We start from the raw sequence: 14,773 nt of genomic DNA on the forward strand, positions 1-14,773 counted from the left end.
ATCACAAATGTTTTATACACAATTCACATGATGTCACTGTATTATGATATAAACATGATCATAAATGTTTTCCTTGGAAATATCCACATACCTCTATGAAAAGCCAAAATAAAAGTAAAAATTTTATCAAAGCAACTAAATTTTCTAATTTATTGTCTTTAGTGATAATCTCAACCACATAACACTAGTCTAATGAGATATCCCATTTCTTTAAGAAAGACAGTTCTGTGATAATTTGTATCTTACAAATACTATATCTGATGTTCCCTTTGATGATTCAATGCAGGCAGATCTAAGTGCTTTCCATTCATTGATAAGGGATTATGTATGATTAGTGTTGTAATTAGTGTTTGGAGAATTTAGTTATGGAGAACATGGTGTGACCAAACTGTTGGTAATAAAACTTCATGATATCTAGAGAGAATTTAGATTCAAATTATCTTTGAAAAATAAAACACAACTGTAATGACTTGGAGTATGAAATAATAATTTTATATTATTTCAGAGTAATAGAAGCTGTGTTTTATACTTTATAATCTCCTTCAATCTTTAGGGAAAGACCTTGTGGTTATGTTTGCATTGCTGCAATCTCTATTTGGAGCATGAATACTGGAAACAGATTAATCATTTTTCAAGGAAAACTCAACGTTTGTAAATTTTTTTCAGAATTTTTTTTCATATTAATTAAGATATTCAGCTTAAATTTTGGTGTACAATGGCACTTATTTCCAAGAAAAAAAACTTTAAAATTTAGCCTGGTTGTGGAAGTATGTACAATTCAAACTTCATTAATCTAACAAATATTTATGGAGTAACTTTTTGTGCCAAGTATGATTCAAAGCACTGAGAAATAGCAGCAAACTGTATAGGGAGATATTCCTGCCTTCATGAGGTTTTTCTTTTTGATGCAAGAAGCTATTTCTTCCTGTTTCTCCAATATTATAAAAACATCTTTCCAATTTAAACAAACAATATTTATCACTATGGGAATACGTATTACCAATTGGATTCTCTGTAAGTAATAAAGTGGGAGGATTTGATTTAGTAGAACACATTTTTGTACTTTTCAGGCAAAGGATCATTGGGTATATTTAGTACAAAGCTGGCTCACGTATTTGGAATGAACAGAAAACTTTTCATATGAAAAGAAACCATGTTATGTTTTTAATCTTCCCTATCATTAGAAATTTCCTAATTATTCATATTAGACACCTTTCTTGTTTGATTTACCTATACCATATAACAATATAATTATCTTCCATCTTTGAGATAACAGATAACATTACCTATATCAGTGTTGTGATTCAAATTGTGGAATCCTATGTTTGTCCTTAAGTGCATATCATGGGTTTTTTTCTAATTATGAGTCTTCATAGTAACCATCATGTGGACACCTACATTTTGTCTAAACACTAGCCTTTCAATCATCCTGAACTAGTGTAGGCTAGAACAACAGAGAGAATTCTGTTCCCCTTGAGGGAAGAAGAAGACTCATAAGAATCAAAGTACTAAGATACAATTACTCTTTAAATGAATGCAATGGAATGTTATTGGATAATTGTATATTTTCCTTTGTCTTTTCTGGATATCTAATTTTCCTAAATCACATTGTGTTGCAGACTAATTAATTTTGTAATGAACGTAAAAGTAATGTTGCATGTGATTAATGGGCAATAAGAAAGGAGTAAGAAATTTTGGTGTTCTGCTGCACACTAATGGCACTAAAGGTAATAATAGCATGATTTGTGTATTTCAAAACAAAAAGAAAAAAAGGGAGTTTGTGCATTTTCGCCATTAATAAGTTATCCAATATTTCAATAATATGTAGCTTGATTATTTTATTCTTTATTTAAGATTTATTTATGTTGTAGAGAGAAAGAGACAGAGAAAGGTCTTCTATCCACTAGATCACTCCCCAGTTGCTGCGATGGCTGGAGCTGAGCTGAAATGAAACTAGAAGCCAAGAGCTTCTTCCAGGGTTCCCATGTGGGTGCAGAGTCCCAAGATTTTGGGCTGTCCATGGCTGATTTCCTAGACCACAAGCAGGGAGCTGAGTCTGAAGTGAAGCAGCCAGGACACCACACAGCACCCATTTGGGATCCCAGCACTTGCAGAACAAGGATTTAGGCACTGAGCCATTGTGTCTGCCCTGTAGCTCAATTAGGCATTACATACTGTATACATATATTGAAAAATCACAGATATCACATATGTATGGAAGTAAATTGTATGTCAGTAAAATTGGAGAAATTTATTTTAAGTTTTTTTTATCTGTTTTAAAGACTAGTTTATTTGAAAGTCAGTTATAGTGAGAGAGGGAGAGATAGAGATGTCTTCCATCTGCTGGTTCACTACATTTGGCCAGGGAAGGGGAGTACTGAAACCAAGACACAGCAGCTTCTTCCTGCTCTCCCATGTGGGTAGCACTTGAGCCATCTTGTATTGGTTTTCCCAGGCCATTGGAACAAAGCTAGATTGAATGTGGAGCCACAAAGACATAAGCCAGAATCCATATATAAATGCAGGCGTTGCTGGTCGAGGCTTTACCTGCTAAGCTATGGTGTCAGCCACCTGAAATTAATTGAAACACACGCACACACATACGCATACATACAAATATCTAAAGGACTTTTTTTAAAAATCCAAATATTTTCTAAAATTCTTTATAGGTGTAGGCATTTAACACAGTGATTATTGTCTGCATTCCACGCCACATTGCCTGAGTTTAATTCCTGGCTCCAGATCTTGATTCTAGATTTCTGCCATTGAAGACCAAGAAAGAACACAGTTATAGCACAAGTAATTGCTTTTTGCTACTAGTATGGCATACTGAATTGTGAGCCTGGTACTTGGTCTTGAGCTTTTTTCTGGAATGAATTGAAAGATTTGGATGTTCTATCTGTCTTGGTATCATTTTAAAAAGACGTAAAAAAGAAATAATAGGAAAAAAAAAGGAAAAATTTGAAGGACTGCTGCAAATATTTATAGTTTAAAAATAGTTAATCTGAGATTATGGGCATATATTAATAAAATTTAGAACTCAATCTTATTTTCAAGTTTAGCCATACATATATTTAAAGTATAAGGAGATCTGATTTGCATACATTTATATTTGATGGTTGGAGACATTATCAATAGGCATACAGAGTCAAAACTTTCTGGGAAAATTTATGAATTAAGTACTTTTTAAAGTGAATTTTTTGTTGAGGAAAAAGATCACAGAAATAAATTTTGGTATGTTTATTTAATAGCATGGATAACTGTATAACTCAATTTGATTCCTTTTTTTAAAATCAATTTTAAATTTATTTAATTTTAATTGAAAAGCAAAGAGGGTCACTGTACATGCACACATGCACAAGTGAGACAGAGAGAGAAAGAAAGAAAGAGAGAGAATGAGAGATTATGAATTTCCATCCTCTATCACCCAAATACAAACCAGGACTGTGACAACACAAGGTTATGAGCCAGGAACTCAATCTAGATTTCTCACAGGAGTGGCAGCTTTGAGTCACCCCCAGTGCCTCCAGGATTTGCTTGAATGAGAAGTTGAACTGTAAATAGAACTGGAACTTGAACTAAGGTGCTGCAATATAGGATGCTGGTGTTCCAGGTGGCATCTGGGTTGTTGTACGACTTCACTTGGATTACTTCGATTCTTAGTGACTCTTTTTCCCCAAAGTTATTAAATCCAAACTTTGAATGCCCTTTCTGCATTATTCTGTGCAAAAGGAAGTTTAGCTATCTCAGATTTCAGCAGTATTTCAAATTAGTTACCTTGATTTATTTTCAGTGAATTTTTATCCTACTCCCATAGCAGCTCTAGTGGTCTGAACTTCAATCCAATATAGAGAAAAGCGATTGTGTATTGAACGGGTCCTAGCCCCATCATACTGTCATTGTACATGGCCTAGGAGAGACATGGCCACAGGCAGAAACAGAGATAAACAGGCAGAGTAGGGCAGGGGGGAGAAAGAAAGAAATGGTTTGCTAAATAAACTAAAAGATTTAATTTAAAACACACATACACATGGTGTGTCTTGTGAAAAAAAACCCCACAGGAAGGAATCAAATTACTTTAGTTCCTGGGTTTTATATCATGGATATATTACCTTTAAGTAAGTATTTTAGTCATTGCAACTTTTACTTCATTGATTTATAATAGACAATAATAGTACAATTATTTGCATTGCTTTGCATATTTACATATTTGACTATTTTAAATATTTTACATATATGACATATGTATGCATAAATCACTAAAGATAGATTGCTGTTTAATAAATATTTTAAATGATCATAAAACTCTGAGACTTATAAATTACTGTATAAGATAATATTACCTAATACTGTATACTATATTCTAGCATCTTCAGGTGAATTTCTTTTATTCTTTAAAAAGTTAACAAAGGAATTATTACCTAAATGGTTATTGCAAAGTAGAGAACAGTAAAAACAAATGGATTAAATGACATTCAGGGCTACAATGTAAAAAAAAAGTCAGCAATTATCTAATTTACTTTCAGTTTCAACAAAGTAATCTCTTCTGTAGAATCCTTTTTCACAGTTTCCCCAGGTTGTGCTGATGTTTTTCTGTTAATGATGTAGAGCGTGCTGGTGTGTTCATTTCTGTTTGAAGATTTCCGCAGTAACTCCACAGTTTTTTAAAAAGCATTTATTTGAATCAAGTTAATGCTTTTCCCCATTACTACCAATATGTGTAAATATTGGAACAATATTAAAAATATTGGAAAAAGACTTCTAAAAATTAACTACTTTTATTTAAAGGAAGGGGTATTTCAGTAATAAAGTGAACAAATGGCACTAAAGGGAATAGCAAAGGAAAGTTTGAGAATAAATTCTGAAATATCTTGATAACATCTCAGAAATATAAACATAGATGTTTGTTATTGTGTATAAGCAGAAAAGAATTTTGTAGAAGAATGTAAGCAATAAGTCTTTTGAATTGAAACATATTGACCATGCTTGCTCAACATATGTAAGGAATTTTCCATACACGTGCACATGTTAACATTTAAGAAGATCACATCAAATTGAATAAATATCCAGGAAATGTACCTCCTAGAAACCATCATCATTCAATATTTGCACTTAAACCCAATGATTTTTAATGCACTATTTCTGAAATGAAAGAGTAAATAAAATTAATTAACAATGATACTAATTAAAAAAAAAAGATTCACTTGTCTTCTTGAAAGGCAGGGCTACAAAGACAGAGGGAATCAGAGAGAGATCTTCCGTTCTCTGGTTTACTCCCAGTGGCACACAACAACTAGTAGTGGGCCAGACCAAAGCCATGAACCAGGAGTTTCTTCCAAGCCTCCCAGATTAGAGTCAGGGGCCCAAGTACTTGGGTCATCCTTTTGTTGCTTTCCCAGGCTCGTTAGCAGATAGCTGGATTGGAATCTCAGCAGCACGGACTTGAATCACGGCCAAAATGCAACGCTGACTTCATTCATGATTCCTTGAATCAGTAGTTCAAATTGTCTTTCTTGTTCTTCAATATATAGTCAAAGTTATGCTTTCTAGAACAAGCTTGATTTCAGATTGACCGATGTTTTAAACCAAAGTGCACACTTAGCAAGTCTGAATATTTCTTTTGATTTTGCTTACATATTATTCTCTTTGTGTTATTAAAGTAATAGATGACTTAAATAAAACATAAAAATAGCTTTATTGGATTGTAACTGAATACAGAGGCAGATATGCATTCTTTCTGTTTAAATCATTTTCTGTTTTCAAAAATTAAAGGACACTCATTGAAGAAAGGTACATTTCATTTGTTCCTTTTAATCTTGAAAAGGTGGTCATACTTCTGAGCGTCGTACCATTGCTGGCATCACTCTCAGTTATTTCCTCAAATCTGAGACTGGTTATTGGATGCTTGGTGTTGAGCTTTATTGGTTTCCAAAGACTTTACTGCTTATTTTATTTGATGCAGTTAGCAGTCAGCCAGCCATTTGACCTTAAGCAAAAAAAAAAAATTTAAAAAGCCTAGTGCTATTTCCTATTTAAGTGGAAAAGAATTTTGGATATTTATGACTTTGATACCTCATTTGTAATAAAAATGTTGATTCTACAAAATGAAAGTTTTTCTGAATTGCCATCCATTTACAATGTGAACCAGTTAATATATAAGGATTAAACTCCTAAGTGATCAAGAGACCTTCCAAGTCTGTAATGCTGAAGAGATGCGCTTCAGCTGTGATTGTGGCAGAAAATAAAGTAACCGTTGTGTCATTAACATAAGATCTTTTCTGATAGTCAAACTAAAATGACAACTAATACTAATTTATAGCATATTTCCTTGGGTGTATTGATGTTAAACTTGGTGGATTTATCTTTTCTAATTCTCCATAGAATACATTTGAGATGATGAAAAGACAGTTAACATTTTGAATTTGTTAGTGTGATGGGTTTTTAAACCTAAAATTACATGATTTCAGGTAATTGTAATCTAATGTGTGTGGTCTCAAAGGGAAACAAAGCAAAATTCCAAATAAATCTGGTAGCCTCTGGAATTTGAAACCTTTGGATCTGAGAAAGTTGAGATATTTCAAAGTAACAAAGTCATATTTTTAAAAGACTACATTAAAATAATCCCATGCGTTAGAAGTCATATAATATTTAGTTTCTATGTTTATAAAAGAATAAAGTTGGAATTGATAATTTTGAAATACCCTTGTTAGGGCTGAACAGTGGCAAAACTGGGTAAGCTTCTATTTGCAGTGCTGGCATACTGCATAGTTGCTAGATTGAGTCCTGGCTGCTCTGCTTCTGATCCAGCTCTATGCTACTACATCTCAGAAAGAAGCAGAGAGTGTCCCGAGAGCTTGGGCCCTTGCAAGAACATGGGAGATCGGGAGTATATTAGCTCCTTGCCTTCAGCTGTCCATTGCAGGGACAGAGGAGAATTGATCATATTTATACATATTTGTTTTTGCTGATTTTTTGCAGTAAATTTCCATAGCTCTTTCTTTGATCTTGTGTTAAAGATATATTTATTTAATTGAAAGGCAGAGTTTCACAGAAAAGGCTCTTTCACCAGATGATTAACTCCTCAAAGGACTATAGTGGCCAGGGCTGTATCAGACCAAGACAGGATCCCGATACTGTTTGCAAGTCTCCATTATTCATAGCAGGGGACCAAATAATTAGGCTATATTCTGCTGCATTTTCTAGATACATTAGTAGGGAGCTAGATTGCAAGTGAAGCTCAAAGAAGTTGAACTAGCCTTTGCATAAGATATTGGTGTCTAAGCACTTCCACTCCTCTGGCCAAAGCCAAAGTTTCCATTCCCTTTGTTTACCCAGCCATATGATCTACTTCTTTTGGATATCCTGCTGGTAACAATTTCCTTGGTTTTCATCAGAGGATAATGTCTTATGTCTTGCTTTTTCCGTCATTCCTGTAAGGTGTTCCTCATGGGTATGGAATGGTGCTTTGGTAGTACTTTTGTTTCAACAATTTTTGCTTTGCTTTGTTTTGCTTTTTTCTGGTCTTTACTGAATTTCAGAACTTTCAAGCCATTATTATCTTCAACATTTTTGACTCTTATTACCTTCTTTCTCATGGAACTCTAACGTCACAAGGGTTTAATCTGTTTATTATGGCCCTACAGTTGCTTGAAATCCCATTTTTCCTCCTTTTGCAGTACTCCTCCTCTCACTGATCAGATGGAATAATTCTAGTGTTCTTTCAGTTCATTGCTTCTTCCTTCTGCCCTTGCACTCTGCTCTTGAGTATGTCCATTGAGTTGTTTGATTTTCAATAATTTTCAATGCTGCAATTTCCATGTGATTATCATTTGTCCCTCATTTTTTATTGCTAATTCTATCTATAAATTTATTTCAACTGTAATTCTATTTGTTGAAGTGTTTTACTGATGGCTGCTTTATAGTTCAGTGAGAGCTTGCTAGTATCTCTATGTCTTATTTGCATATTGTTTATTTCTTTTGCATATTCAGTGTAAGATCATCTTGGATGTGGTGCTGGCATCCCATGTCAGACTGCCAGTTTGAGTCCTAACTTCTCTGCTGTGCTGATGATCCAGCTATCTGGCAACACATTTGAGAAGGCAGTAAAAGAGGGACTAAATACTTGGGAAGCTGACTGAGAGGAAGTTACAGGGCCCTGACTCTTGTTGTTTGGGGAGTGAATCAGTGGTTATTTGGGGAATGAATCAGTGGGTAAAAGATCACTCTCTTTCCATTGTTGCTCTACCTATTAAATAAATGAGTGAATAAATAAATAAACAAATACATCTTTAAAAAGAAAATCTGAACATTTTGCATGTTGTGTATCACAGACTAAGTTATATCTCTCATTCGTTTGCATCCACTTATACCATTTCACCAAGGAATGGGGAAGATGAGCTGCTGTGCCACCATTAAATGTGGCTACCAGTCCTGATATTGATATTAATGTCCCTGCCTGGCCACCATCAATATCTGAGGTGTGAGAGCTTCTTGTTACTGTTGAATGAGGGTGACATATCCTCTTCCTGAGTAATTCTCCACTGATGCCATCTGAGAAGGAATGGTTCCTTACTTCCTGGATAAAAATGGCTTATTATTTTTTCCATTGCAGCCTTCACCAGTCTTGAGGTTAGAGGATATAATTTCTAATGTTTGCCTCTCCAACCGACCTCCTCTAAAACCATCTGAGTATGGAGGTGGGCAGTTTCTTCACTGTTGGTTTGCATAAAAATGTCAAGGTTCCCCATGTAACTTCTACCCTGCATAGAAGAAAATAAGATTTGTTACCCACTCACCTCTCAACAGGATGGAAGTCACAGGTCTCTACCTGAGCAGGCCTTATGCCTGGGAATACTTTGTTCTGGCAAGTACTGGTGCCTATGCTCCTCATTTGACCTTGCAGGAGTGACTTCTGATTGGACCCAAGAATTTTCTATGGTGTTTAAGTGGAGCAAATTTATATTATTCTGGGGATTATGGGCTCATTGTCTCTCGGCTGCCACCCCCCCACACACATACTTTTTTTTTGTCTTGACAAGGGAGAACAGGGCTTTTGTGCAGATGTTTCTCTTAAAACCAGTTGCCATTCCTGAGTTACAGTTTTATAGGGCAAAAGGAGAATCTAAGGAACTGATTCTCCTGGAGTGTTCTGGATTCTGCAGTTCTTTGCTACTATGCTATCTTCTTTTCATTGTCCCAGAATCTCCTTCCATTTATTTTCTGTGTAACATAGATGTGTTTTAGTTGAACCTTACAGTCTCTCCTTGTAGAAGCCTGAGTCTTTTGTTTCTTTCCTTCCCATCTATTTATATTTTTAGTTAGGAGCGCAGCATGCAATTTTCACTTTAGGTTCTCTAAGAAAGTAAAAAAAAAAAAAATAGAATCCTGAAAAACTAATTAATGAATATTTAATTACAAAAGAGAATTTTTAAGCAGACACACCATCTCCATCTGTAATTTATTTTCAAATATTCACTTCATTTCCACTTTCCAGTGTCTAGTAACTTTTTCTTAACAAATTGTTTCATTAGTACATGTTGTTTTGAGACTTGGAATCCTTTTGGGAGTCACATTCATTTGATTCATTTTTGTTCCCTTATGCCTATCACAAGACTCTCCCTACACCATTTAATCCCTACTAAAAAAGTAAATGGGAACTTCAAGTTCAAATGTCCTTGTTTTTGAGTGTTTGTGTATATCCTTTGTTTAGTGCACAGGGCTGGTATGGTAGGTATATCTCTCCTGTTGATTCCCCACTAAACCTCCTTACGTGTATTGCAAAACACTAACAAAATTTCCTCATAATTTTGAAGACAGAAATTTTAAGTTCAGCACACATGTAAGCTTTTTCTTTATGGTTTAGAAATGTGTATATTTTAAATTACAAATGAGAAGAACACTATAATGGATCCCGTGTGTGGGTGTGGGTGTAAACATTCTATCCAATAGCTTTTAAAAACAGTGACCAGAAAGTCATGCACAAAAAAAAATAAGCTATTTTTAGAATGTATGTTTTAAATCTATGAATCTTTCTCATTTTTGGAGATTTCCTTTTATTAGGAAAATCATGCTTTGTCATTTGGAATCTCTATTTAATATTGTGCAGTGAACACATGTATGCCTTGGAGAAAGAGGAATGTTAAATCATCATTTTGATAAGATAGTGAATATAGTTTGTTCATTTCTTACAAAGCAATTATACTTTAAATAGAAATTACCCAATCATTGCTGTGTTGCTCTGCTTACGTGCTTAGGGTAATATGTTCTTTTTCTTTTTTTGTTTAACTAATACTGAATGTGTTTGGCTTAAATGCTAACAGTGCTTACTTTCCTATTTGGCTTCAAATTCTGCTCAAGGAAATTGTGAAACATTTAATTTCTTCCACTTTTGTTAGAAAGTATAGAAATGTTTGTACATGAAACTTTCATTGCATGCTGGAATGGAAATTCACTGGGGAGAGGGGAGCTATTTCATTTTATTGCTTAAGAGCATTTAATATACTCTCTGCATCTTGCAAAGGCATCTTTCATGCCACACAGCAAACTGTGGCCCCCGAATGAACAGAAAGAGTGCATCTCACATATGTCAGTTTCAGCAAACTTACACAGCAGCTGTGTTAGGTGCTGGTGAAGATTACCCTAAGACCGAGTTTCAGCGTTTAGTGTAGTTGAAGAGACAACCGACTCTCTCAGGGGACCACTTTGTTGGAGATTACAGCAATAATGCATACCCACTGTGGTTAGAGGATATTGTGTAGTGCAAAATTGGTGCCAGATAAAATCAGAAAGTAATAAAAAGCAAGGATGAAACGTAAAGACTTTTAAATTTTAAAGTGAGAAACTAAAGCACATGTCCTGAGTTTATTGCATTCATTTGTGGAAAAGGAGAGAGAGGCAGGGAAGCCTTTAATGCAGAAAACTTGCAGTGCGTTCTGTCTCTTCATTTTAGAACCATTTGGGTGTGTTGAAAAATAAAGTTGCAGTGTAGGCATGTTCAGACCTTTATTTGCTACATTTGGTAGCAAGATTTTTTTTTTCCTCTTCTTAACTACAAGAAGCCAGAGTTTTCTGTGCGAATGAAACAGGCGTTGCAAGAATCAGATTCACTTTGGGCGACTTTTCACATTCCAAGTCATCATTGCATTAGGCAGCACAATTCCATCTCTGGTTGATGGGCAGAAAAAGTGGGCAGCTTGCCAGGTAGACGTTTCCATGACTCCCAGCCCCCAAAGGTGATGCGTTTTTCAGCTAATTCAATGAAGAGTGGGCTGAACTTTGGGACTAAACAAGACAATAGCTGCCTTCGCAGTATCAGCAGAGTGGTTGATGGGAATGCACTCTACGTTTGGCAGAGAATCATGTGACCTTACGGCTGAGATTTGGGATGGTGCCAACGGAGACTTGGAAAGCAGCAACGCTCCTGACTTTTTTCTTCTTTTCTAGCATGGCTCAGAAAATGGTGGATCTTAAGACTTGACTTTACCCAGACTCAGCAAGCAACTAAGCTTTGAAGCACAACTTCGCCTTTATTCCGGGTTTTTGGCAGGCCACCAGGAGGCTGTCCCTTTCACGCCTGATAAATTCTGCTGCTTATCTCTAAAGAGAGAGAGAGAGAGAAACAGAAAGGGAGTAAGGGAAAATAATAACAGAATATTAAGGAATAACAAGTAAATGCTAAAAGTGTCTGTGCTTTTGTTTTTGCCTCATAGGACTGCTGATTTTTTTTTTATGTTAATAGCCTGTCTGCTTGCTGAAGAATCCAAGTAGTTGGATTATTTATTTATTTATTTATTTGGTTTTGAATGAACAGGCATTTGAACTGGGCAAACAGGACGACAGCAGCAGTGAGCTGATCATTGCAAGCATTGTAGCAAACTGGCACTTTGCCTTTTCACCCCTTTGGTTCAGGAGACCAACGTGTGCAATCCTCATTTCTAAAGTGAGCACAGCCTGGAAGGATTCCTGGTATCTCCCACCTTCTAGCCTTCTGCTGCCAGTGACGGCAAGGATTGGTGCAGCTTCTGCGCAGTGCTTTGTGCCTGGAATACCGAGAAGGAAGAAAAAGAAGACAAGCACCCTGATACTTCTTTGCTAAGAAATAACAGGAGCCCTGAAGGAAAAAAAAAAGTCTGAGTTTGTCCTACTGCATCTAAGAGTGATGAAAAAACAAACAAAAAATGAGATGAGATGCTCCTGCTCAAAACAAAAACAAAACAAAACAAAAAAAGCCAAAATCCAAAACAAAACAAACTTTAAAGAGGCAAACATTGGCTTGTGTAACTTCAGAGACCTCGGGCTTTGTAAAGCAGCTTTTTAAGGCAACATAACCAAACGAACCTTCTTTACTTTCATTATTTCAAAACTATGGCTTAATTAGCAAGGTATTTTGCACTTGGTGAAATCGCACCTTCCATATCAGGTATAATTTTTTTGTTATTGTTTCTTTTTTAAGTCTTCTCTTATATAACATGGGAACTTGGAACTTTCAATTTACTCTTATTAACTTAGCACCCACTTTACTTTACTTTTCTTAACTTTTTCTTTTTGCTCCTTGGCTCTAACCCTGATTGGAATAGAAATTGAAGTAAAATATATAAACATGTTAAATGGAAAAGAAAGTATACATTTTTATTTTTGCTAAACCCAGAAGTTTTGGACAGAAATTGAAATGATATCTGTGCTCTCCGTACAGGTTTCATTTTTGCTTAAAAAAAAAAAAAAGTGAGTGTTTTGATCTAGAAGGTAAAGAAAGTAAATCATATTATTCATAGTTTGAAATTTTAAAGAAAAAGCTTTGGATTTCTAAAAAGTGGTCACATGAAAATATGCATTACAAGACTGAAAATAAAATTAGTTTGGGAAAGTGTGATTTTTAAATTATTTGCAAGGATTTCAATCAACAGAGATAGGGATGAAATGAAGATATTTGCAGTTGCTAAACAGAAGAGAAGGTTCTTCCACAATAATAGTCTCTTTCAAAAAACATTTGGAAAGAAATCTTTGTCCTAGAGCAGTTGTAAAAAGCGTCGGAAATATTATCCAATCCGTATTTCATAGGGGAAAAGTACGTTCAAACTTGATTTAAGTTCAAAGTAATGCAGTGACTCTGCAGTTAAGTACATTGCATTCTAATTATTTTGTCTTTTAGAGGTAAATTGCTAAGCAATTTAGACATTTTATAGCAAAACCCAGCTTTGCCTTGTTCAGTTTGGAAGAAATAGCAGATTCATTCCACCTATCTTAATTTGATAAAAAAAAAATGTTTCTAAACATATTAGATTTTAAAGAAGAGGAATTGCTTTTGAAGCAGACAACAAATAGCAATGAAGACTAAAATTTATATATTGATTGGTGATATAATATATTCATTAGAGAACTTTCTCATATAGAAAACTTTACACTGTTTTGAAATACACATTTTATTGTGTACAAAAATGAATGGTAACAAATAATACCATAATACCATAGGACTGATAAACTTTGCCTTCTACTTTATTATTCTATCACAAAGTATGCGAAAATACAAAAATCAAAAATGTAACATTTAAGTAAAATGGTTTACCAGTTGTGTTGGTTATTTTTTACCAATTATTTTCAGAATAGCTCTTGCTTCTCCATACTGCCCCTGTTAATGGGACTTCAACTTTGATGGGCTTAATTAATACTAATAAACCTGTTTTCATGTTTCAAGATCCTGGAGTTAAAAATTGTTTTAAATGTTATTTTTAGTAGCGAATAATCTCTACAGTCTTAATTATCTTATTAAGCTCCATGCCAAATCCAAATCTGTTTTCGGCTTTCACTGCTTCATTGTGCAAAACCCAGTCGCTCCTGTAACAGCCATCCTCCTTTCACTTTCAAAACTGTTACTGTGAAAACAACACCAACCAAAATGAAGGCATAAGTACAAACTCTGAAACCACATTATATGTCATATGAGTAGCCTTGGGTGGGGCACTATGAATCTTCCAAGACATTTTTTTTCCTGATACTTTAAAAGGTTTGCCCATTCTGATATTGTGTTTTCTTCTCGATCGACTACCTTCATTTCCACCACGTATTCAGATGCTTCTTCTAGGCAGCACTTGTCTGATATTTCTCTTTTTGTGGTTGTTTTAGGCAGAAACTTAAAGTGAATATGAGACGTGAAGAAATTGATCATAGGAGAAAATCATCTCAGGTAAAGATATACAAAAAAGAACAATTCAAATTTAATATTTTTAAGTAGAAAATTCTTTTGAAAGTGCTTGATTGAAAGAATTCATTTTGTGTTCTTTATGCATCTAACTGTTAGAATTTTCATTGATGGTGTTCATGTGAGAATTCACGTATGACCAAATTTCTGACTAATGTATAGTTTATATCCCTTCAAATATAAATCTGCACATAGGTGCAGTACATTTAAACAGAAACTTTCAAAGGAAAAGAAAGATATATATATTTTTTAAATTTTTCTTACTATATGGTCATATGAAGAAAGTGAATTCTGGGGGATGGGGAGAAAAGTCATGCTTTTTAAATCTTTCTTCGTGATCTATTAAGACAAGGAAATCACCATTTACATTCTTTAGGTATTTAGGATAAAATTTCAGCACCAGTGTTGCTTTTATTTCACATCTCAAAAATTATAGATATATGTTGAAATATTTTTGCTATGATTGAATGCATGACTGTTGTTTATTTACTATAATTTTACATTCATTTGGGAACAGTTGGAAAATAAATAATGTGGAGAATTTATGTGAACTAAATTGTCTATATAAAGCCTTTAATA

At 34.6% G+C, this 14,773-nt stretch overlaps 1 long non-coding RNA gene across 2 annotated transcripts in view; it reads left to right on the forward strand.

The window, feature by feature from the left end:
* Positions 1 to 14,341, forward strand: part of LOC121156762 — a 246,426-nt gene extending 232,085 nt beyond the window's left edge. The window contains exons 7-8 of one of the 2 annotated variants that reach the window (XR_005883920.1): positions 11,810 to 12,418; positions 14,119 to 14,341. This is a non-coding gene — a long non-coding RNA (uncharacterized LOC121156762). The remainder of the gene's footprint in view (positions 1 to 11,809; positions 12,419 to 14,118) is intronic. The other variant, XR_005883921.1, reaches the window with a different exon arrangement.
* The last annotated feature ends 432 nt before the right edge of the window (positions 14,342 to 14,773 follow it).

This window comes from Ochotona curzoniae, unplaced genomic scaffold (assembly GCF_017591425.1).
Source record: "Ochotona curzoniae isolate NIBS_2020 unplaced genomic scaffold, NIBS_Ocur_1.0 contig_3498, whole genome shotgun sequence".
In the NCBI taxonomy this organism is placed as follows: domain Eukaryota; kingdom Metazoa; phylum Chordata; class Mammalia; order Lagomorpha; family Ochotonidae; genus Ochotona; species Ochotona curzoniae.